This window comes from Akebia trifoliata, unplaced genomic scaffold (assembly GCF_017979445.1).
Source record: "Akebia trifoliata isolate Shusen 1 unplaced genomic scaffold, ASM1797944v1 Contig01340_ERROPOS53878+, whole genome shotgun sequence".
Classification (NCBI taxonomy): domain Eukaryota; kingdom Viridiplantae; phylum Streptophyta; class Magnoliopsida; order Ranunculales; family Lardizabalaceae; genus Akebia; species Akebia trifoliata.
Window position 1 is genome coordinate 111660 of NW_028237679.1, and position 9353 is coordinate 121012.

The window sequence follows — 9353 nt, forward strand, 5'->3', positions numbered from 1 at the left end:
CATATTTTTTTTGCTTATTAAGTAAATCTTTTTTAACTCCGCCAATGTTAACTCCGCCAATGTAAAATTAAATATTTTACATTGCCGGTCCCAAGGCCGGATAAAGGATGAGGGAAAGGATGAGATGAAGAAAGGAGTAGTTCGCTTGATGCACCTGGCCAAGAGGTAATTCTTTTATATAATCTTAAATAGAAGCTACTTTACTATTAAAACAATGATGTTTTTGTAGCTTTACTATATAATTTGAAATAAGTATACTTATTACTAACTTGCCCATTTATTTTTTTATTATTTTTGCTTGGTGAGGAGTTCGAGGAAAAGTTGAATCTATACTTCACGGAACTATTCCAAGCGATAATAACTTAAGTTTGACATCTTACATGCATGGGATGTAAGTATATTCATCTTGCATTCTAGTCTCATGAGAAGAATTCCATTTGGTGTTTGTGTATTAGTAATGCTATATGATGATCATTGATTATTTTTCTTTTAGAAAAATTTGCTTATGAAAATCTTATTCGAATCATAAGAGTTGACAATAATCCTTTCCATGAACTTTTCCATGAAAGTACTCACAAGGGGTGGTAATTGGATTAAAAAGTGTGAAGCACTCTAATGACATAGGACTCTGAATCAGTTTATGTGTAGGGGTTGAGTTTTAAGTGTACTATCTTTAAGCATTTTTTGTCTCACTCCTAGAACAGGATATCAGTATCCAAAAATGTATGGGCATATCAGTTCTGAATATTAATCATGGTCGCATTAGTTTCTTATGATTTTCTCCAATCCATGACTTAGGTGCTAGACAAATATTTAAAAAGATGAACGTAGGTGCCCTGGAGATTGGAGATTATCCTGGTACTCTCTTTATTTCACTCTCTTCTTATCTCCCCTATATTTTATCTTTTGCTTTAGTTCACCTTTTTTTGTGCTGTCATCTGTATCCCATTTGATTACTTTCAGCCATTGTAACAATCTTTTCCGCAACAGATTCTGTTTGCACATTGCAGGTATGGAAAGACTTAAAAGGTTGTGTATTGTTTGAACTACTCAAAATAGGAATAAAAAAAAACTATAGTTTATTTCATTTGCTGGTATAGGTGCTTAATCAAGATGAGACACCTCTATCATACAGTTTAGTCTTCGGGGAAGGTGTTGTTAATGATGCCACATCAGTGGTACTTTTTAATGCAATCTAGAGTTATGATCTCACTCACATCAATTCCAGCACTGCCTTGCATTTTGTTGGCAACTTCTTATATTTATTTACCATAAGCACATTGTTAGGAGTGTTAGTAAGTCTCTCTCTCTCTCTCTTTCTCTCTCAATCTCGCTCGCTCTCTCTCTCTCATGTGTGTGTAAGATAAGCCTTCTTCTCTTTCTCTTGCAGACTGGTCTACTTAGTGCATACGTTACCAAAAAATTATATTTTGGCAAGTTTGTTAATGACTCCACTGTTTACTTCTTATAGGCTATATCTTTAGAGTTATGTTTTTGTATTGGAAAATTTCTTTCTCTGTGTACCAAGTTAAATGTTGTTTTTGTCTCATTATGTTGTAACTTTCAGTGTTATCTTTACTTTTGGTACTTGGTATTTGGTAAAATAGTTTCCCTTAACATTTTAGGAGGTAAAAATTGTAGTGGTTACCCCGTAGACTGCAGACTGTCTACCAAGCTCGGTGTAGCACATGTGGTGCATGTGTAAGAGAGTAGAACCTACCATTCTGCAAGGCCCCACCCTGTCTATGTATATCACATTTGGCACATCATCCTTGTAGTCTAACTAACACGACCTTCGTTTTTTTTTTCCATAAAAGCTAAACTCCATGATCTCAGTGAAGGTCATATGTTCGTTATCCCGATAAAATTATAATGGCTAAGTTCTGACAAATTCCAGGCACTCTACTGATCGTGAGGTTGCGGTGATGATACATTTTGAGAGGTTGCCTTTGAATCTGAAGCCCTTGACGAGGTAACCTAACCTCTCCACCCCATTAAACCCACTTGTCAGATGGACTGGAAGACTTGAATAAGCTTTGAGCACATTCCCATTTTCACTGCTGAAATCTCTTCTTATGCTCCTCCATTCTTGGGTCCTCATATTCGCTTGTGTTGTTAAGGATGTGAACAGGCTTAATGTTAATGGGGAGATAATAATTACGAGTTGAAGTCAAGTAGCTATAGGTCCTAATGTCATGATATGTATTTTCCATGTTAAGGTTCTGATCTTTGTCTTTTCAACTAAGGATTTGAAGAAGTCTTTTTTTTCTTTCTTTTCCCGTACCTTCTGTAGAGTAGAAAGGCATCCTAGTAACTACGAGGGAATTTTAGTGCTCCACACCCATAAGAAGTGTCCTTTGTTTAGTACGTTCGAGTTTGGCTGGGAAAGAGGATGCCTTTGAAAGTCTTGATAAGCTGATCCAATGAATGAGGATAAAATATAAGGATAGTGACATTCTTAATTTTAGGGAGGGGTTTCGTTTACCAAATATGAAGGGAGGCCATCTATCCATAATTTTCTTTTCCAATTTGAGACCCTTGAGATGAACAAGCTTAGTAGCAATTAAACTAAAACTTGTTTGCAATATATGTTTCCCTACCCTCGCTCCCAAGTCCCCTCCTATACCACTCCCACTTTGTTGAACTAAGTTTGTAGTAAGACTGCTTCAACAATAACAAGTGTGAAGTCGTGGACCCTCCTAATGCACCAAGTTTGAACTAGCCTTTTGGGGATTTATTTGTTAATATTAGGACAATGAGATGAGCTCTAATCATTGACTGCATGTATCCTTTTTTCCCAGATCGAACACAATTAACTCCTATTAATTGTGACCAACCACAAGTCTTGTCCAAATCTGTTTCTAGGAATATGGTCCTTTCAAGTCTTCCATTGGCGATAGTCAATGAGGTAGCTAGCAAGATGGATTTACGTTTAGGGAATCTCCATGTACTTTATAAAAGGTTGCTCATTATTTAAGTCAGACACTTGGCAAATACCTTGTCAGTGAAGTTGAATGTTTTTTTACTAGATGGACTTGGTTGTAGTGGCACCCTTGAACTTTCAAATCAAGGTTATTAATGTGGGATTGATTAGTGTAGGAGTTGTTTTTATGACTAAGCTGGGATTGAACCACGTCCTGGTTAAATTGACTCCGAAAGGATAGGGATACGTGAGTTTGAAACTGGACATGGATAGATATGGAACCTTATGACATTGAGTGGGACACATTACCATTATGCTGCAGATTTCTCATTTAGTTGCCACATTTAGGTATTTTCTCCCCTACCTTGAGGACTCGATGGCTTGTCATAATAAAAAGGTACGATAAGAGGAGTCGAAATACTTATCATGAACATAAGCCTTGTATTTACCTTTTGAAAAAAAAAAAAAAAAGCTTGCTGGATATGGATATGATGATGTGCTTCATTGCTCATACATTTTTATTTCATCATCATCAAAACCTTATTCCAAAATTTTGAGTTCAGTTGTATGTATGTATCTCATCCCTCCATTTAATTCTGGGGTCTTCATATCCACTCACAATCTCAACCATTTTTATGTACTTTTCTGATTGTATCTAAGAGAAAGAAAGGGGAAAAAGCGCCTGAATTGTGCAACCTCATTGGATGTCATTATACAGCTAACTTAGTTACTCTTTTAAAGGGAAACTGTGAACATCATATTAACAATTGGTGGTTACTCTATAGTTTAAGGGATTTTCATCAATCACTTTTATATTATATTAGGTATAAACGTTGGCATCAGAATCATCAAAGCCTTATCTGAAAAAAGTCCCAACTGAATTAATCTTCTTATTTCCTTCAATTCTATCTAAACCTATGTTTTGCAAACTTCCAATGTCAGACACCGTGTAATGCTCATGTGTAAATCACATGATTATTTCAAAGAGATCTAGTATAACTTAAACCTGATATTGTAATACATGTATGCAAGTCTCTTTTTTCGGGCTTCTGAAAGACGTTTGTGTCAGACACCAACACACGTTCATGTCCTTTTTCGTAGGGATCAACTAACTTTTTCAAGAACTGGTTCATGGATGCTACATTCTTGAGAGTCCATTGATTGAAGCAGGTCCATGTGTAAGGTTCCCTTACATGAAAAGCGTTTACCTCTTCTTAATCATGCAGTTTTATACTTCTATTGTTGCAAGGGTCAAGGGGACTTCATGAAGTTTGGCATGGAGGAAGTTGGATATATACTTTGTATCATCATTAATGACTTTTGTGGTTTTGTTTTCATCTTGATTTTGATTTACAACAGCAGAAACCAAGAAAAGAAACCCGCAGGAATTTGGTAAGAAATATTCATGTTCTTAACATGATCAATATACCATCCTGTAAAGTTGGTTGATTCATTTTTTCTGTTTTAGGGGTTTCTTAAGTGGTGCATTCTTTGAGTCAGCGTAAGGTCTCTGTAGTATTGCAGGTCGAAGTTGCAGGTTCATATGTTAAAATGTATGCTAAGTGGACAATTCGTGTAAATAAATAATGGCCATCTTGTTGATTTTATCCATTTATTTGTTTCTTTGTATTTCAGGGTGATCTTTAATGGTAATATGCCGAAAACAAGTGAGAGCATTCATTCACGAAAAGGTACAACGTGTTTTTCTTTTACTTTCCATACTTCTGCATCACTTTTGCTAAAATGTTAAGTAGATTACTTACCCAAAACAACGAACCTCACGATATCCAAGTATTTTGGATCAGATCAGAAGCTACTGCTTCTATACGTGGCAAAAGACATGGCATCTCTACTGTGAATTCAATACAAAAGGTTTGTTTTTCCTAGAATAGATTTGGTTTTTTTTATTTTATGTGGATGGATATATGGTTGCAGATTGGGAGGTGGGATTTGGAGGAGAGGAGGTGAAACTCCTGTGCCTGTGAAATGGGTAGACAGGATTATTGAAGTTCGTGAAGGTTCTTGGTCCTATCTTGCTGGTTTTATTGGTAGAGCTCCTGGTATGTATGTATGTATGTATTCATGCATTTATGTATGCATGTTCATTCGTGTTTGATGCTCTCCATGAAACACAACGTCGAGATAATTAAGAGGAAAAACAAAATTTGATTAGAGATCAGTATTGTCCTTATAGGGCTTAGTATTATTTTTCAAGGGATATATTTTTATCTCAACCTTTTGTTTGATGGAGAGCCTCAACTCTGAATTGAGGCCAGTGTTGATCAAGAATGTATATTAGGAAGCAAAGCGTGGGATGAGAGATTGGGAATCAGTAATACTTCATCTTTCAACTTCCTCTACTAGTACTTATTGTTCTCCTTATTTTCAACCTTGGTATTTGAATGCCAAGGCAGTGATGGCTTCTCTTGAAGCTGATAATACTACAAGGCAATCTACCTTCAATTATTCACCAGCTGAGGGTAGAGATAAGTTGTATAAGAGAGGGATACTAACAAAAGCCTAAGAATATACATATATACATAACTAGAACTTTGTCCAGTGTGTTCGTAGGCAACGTTAAGTTTCTCGTTTGGTTATCATTCGGGATAGATGGACCCAAGCAGGTAACAATGAAGCTGCCTGTTTGATCTGAGGATCAAGCTGTCAATGACACCATCCATGAGATTATTGCAAACGGCAGATTCTAAGGTATGTTTTGGTTATACATGATTTATGGCTTTACCATTTTATTTTGTCAGAGTGAGCATGGAGATGGGGTGGAGTATGGGAGATGATTGGCTTCAAGTGCACACTAAATCCAAGAACCATATCACATTTGTTTATAATTCATAGAGTTCTCTTTTTTTATAGTGAAAATATTCGTGAATGCGTAATTTGTCTTTGGATTTCGTAGATGCATTTTTGGTAGATTGTAGCTTATGTTTGGTAAAATATTCATTTACAGGTTGTGGTATCTTTTTATAAACAAGTGATAAGTGAAATTCGTAGTGCCAATAACAGCTCTTTTTATTTATATAATTGTAGGTTTTATTTTGGAATGAATATTTTATTAATTTTTTTTTTACAACATAAGAGGCGGTTTTGAACTGCCTCTAATGTTATTTTTTTTAAAACTAATTCGTAAATAAATCCGACTTTTATCTTATAATGCCATCTTCGTAAGGGTGCCTTATTTACTAAGTGCAATCTAGAGTGTACAATTAATTCACCCAAAACCAATACAGAAACCCACTTACACGAGTTACGTGGGAGGTTCGAGTCTTAGCTCTAATTCTAGACGGGAGATGAACTAGTTAAGTTTACTCGAACCACTAACACCACTCTCAGTGTACGAACCCGATGGGTTGAGGCAATTACGTCCCACTATTGTCCATCTCTAAATCTATTACACTCCGGGTCTTCTTGAATTAATAAAATAAAATTTAAAATCTAAATTTTTGAATTTTTTAAAATAAAAAACCTACTAGAAGTTTAATCTAAATAGAAAAGAAAAGAAAAGAAAGAAAAATTGATGTTTCTTCGCCAAAGAACTAAATCCGGATGGTTGAATAAATTTTCCAACCACGTCATTCGGAAAATCCTTCGACTGAAAATAGAAGACAAATCAAGGTCAAAACTCCAGAAAATATATTAATTCATTAAGTTCCTGGAATCTGAAGAAATTTTCTATCAAAATTGGAGATGCAAATTTCAAGGTTTGACCTCACCGCCCAAGTTGACCATTACGCCGCGGTAAAATTCTAACAAAAATCCAGAAAATTTTAAGGTTCTGCTCACGCTTGATTTAGAGATCCAACGAATTTGTTTTTGAATTTTTCTAGAAAATAAAACTTCAATTAGTAGAAATACTAATAAGATCTTTGTTAAAAAGGTATTGGATCAAACCGTTGTCCCCGATAATGGCGCCAATTTGTTCATCGAGTATTAAATTACTAAAGAATAATAGAGCAAATCAAATAACCTTGGCAAGAAATGATTGATCCAAAGAGACAACGTTAATCTTATTACTTTTTAACTTGAAACAGATCAAGATTCAAGGCAACAAATTTAAAATAATGTTAGAAATATTATTACTAATTAAAAATAATGAGAAAAACAATAAATAAAATTACAATACAAATATTAAATTAGTCAAATCCATCATAACAAATCATCTCATTATTTAACTTTTCTTCTTTATCTCGTTCCACTCAACAAAACTAATGTTGTTGGATCAAAAAATCTAAATTATTAAACCCAAACAATGATCCCAATATTTGTGATTAAATTTAAAAAGACAAAATTAGAAGATTATATTTAACTTTCTAAGTCTAAACTATCAAAATCAGAGGATTAAATATTAAATCTAGTAATCCCTATTTAAGAAAATGCCACAATCAATCAATAACGTGTGATGTAAAACAAGTTAAAGTTAATTAAGAAGATTTTGCTCAAGCTTTATTGACCTCTCTAACGGAGGTCTGGCCGATAGTCATTGCATGAAATAGTAAATAAAATAAAAGTAAAAGAGAGAATTAATATTAGAGAATAAAAATGCCTTCCTTATTGATCTTGCTTCTGAAACTGTCAGAAACCTCCTTGATTATAATATTGCTACTGAAAGCAAAAATTAAAAGATAAAACAAGAGAAAGAAATTTCCTAATTTTCTAGATATCCTTAAGCTCTGGTCTGGTCTCCTATTTATAGAGATTAGATTAGGGTTTCAAAACCTTTCGTAAAAACAATAACTTCAAGACCCTACTTCAATACGAAGTATCTTCAGCTGCCAACACATTGTACAAATCTCGAGAATTTTTATGTTTTATTCACTGTGCCACCCTACCCAACCTGGACGTCATAGTCCATGTGGGTCCAATTGGTCTAGGTCTTGGTCAATTGGCTTTGTTTAGATCCTGGATCACAATGAATACTTTGGATTGTTTGAGTTTTTTTTGAAAATTTGTGACTTTTTCCTATTACACGAAAATAACTATAATTAGTTCCAAAATACATCATTTTATTGAAATTAATAATTATTATGAACTAATAATGAATTATATCCAATTAGAGGATTTAATGTATAATTCACTTGTAAAGTCTTTGAAATTAGGGCTCTAGAAATCACTTTCTAGACCTTATTTAAGAATTTGATCTCAAAATTTGAGACAAGAAAAGATGTGAAAATATGATTGCAGACCACCTATCTAGGTTAATAGTTGAGTCCAATCTAGACTCCCTGCTTATCTTTGAGAATTTTGCAGATGAACAGATCATGTTGGTCTCCAGCCTTACCACAAATTGGTACATTGTCATTGTCAATTACCTCATGACAGGGCAAACACCCATATCTTAGATCAAATAAGAGAAGATGAAATTTTTTGTCAAGTCCAAATGATTCTTCTGGGATGATCTATACTTATTCAAGTACAATCTAGACCAAATAATTAGACGATGTATTCCAGATGGAGATTAGAAAAACATCCTAGAATTCTACCACAATCACGCCTATGGAGGGCATTTTGGTTGCAAAAAAAAAACTACTAAGATATTATACTGTGATTTCTACTGGCCCACCATCCTTCAAGATGTTCATCTCTTCACTAAATCTTGTGATAGAGGCCAACGTTTAGACAATATTAGCAAGAGAAATGAGATGCCCCAACAATCAATTTTGATCATTGAAATGTTCGATGTGTGAGGCATCAATTTTATGGGCCCCTTCCCAATTTCCTACAGATTCCAGTACATTCTAATCACAATAAACTACGGGTCGAAATGGGTGAAAGCCATGGTATGTCCGACTAATGACCATAAAATCGTTCAATTTCTTAAAAATAACATATTTCCCAGATTTGATACACCTCGTGCCATAATCAACAATGACGGTAAACATTTTTGTAATCGGATTTTATAAGTTCTGATTGTAAATACACAATAACTCACAAAGTGGCAACCCCGTATCACCCACAAAAAATGGGCAAGTGAAAATTTTCAACTGTGAAATTAAGACCATTCTTGATAAAGCTGTCTATCCCATAAGGAAAGACTGGTCTTTGCATTCGAATAATGCATTGTGAGCCTACAGAACTACTTGCAAAACTCCAATTGGCATGTCGCCTTATTGGTTGGTCTTTGGTAAATCTTGTCACCTTCTAGTAAATTTAGAACACAGAGTTTATTGGATAGTGAAACACCTAAATTTCGACATTGCCAAGGTAGGTGAACACCGAAATCTCGAACTCATTAAATTGGAAAAGTTGAGAAATGATGCCTATGATAGTGCAAAATTATGTAAGGATCGTACTAAAGTTTGGCACGACAAGGACATTCAAAGAAAAAAATTTCACCTCAGTCAAATGGTATTGCTTTACAATTTTATACTGCATCTTTTTCCAGAAAAAATTGAAATCTTGATGGATAGGATCTTTT

At 34.5% G+C, this 9353-nt stretch overlaps 1 long non-coding RNA gene across 1 annotated transcript; it reads left to right on the forward strand.

Moving 5' to 3' along the window:
• Nucleotides 1-910: 910 nt before the first annotated feature.
• LOC147380514 (uncharacterized) lies at nucleotides 911-5930 on the forward strand. Its single transcript, XR_015175288.1, has 3 exons — nucleotides 911-1010; nucleotides 4559-4614; nucleotides 5683-5930. It is a non-coding gene; the product is annotated as an uncharacterized LOC147380514 (long non-coding RNA).
• Nucleotides 5931-9353: the final 3423 nt, after the last annotated feature.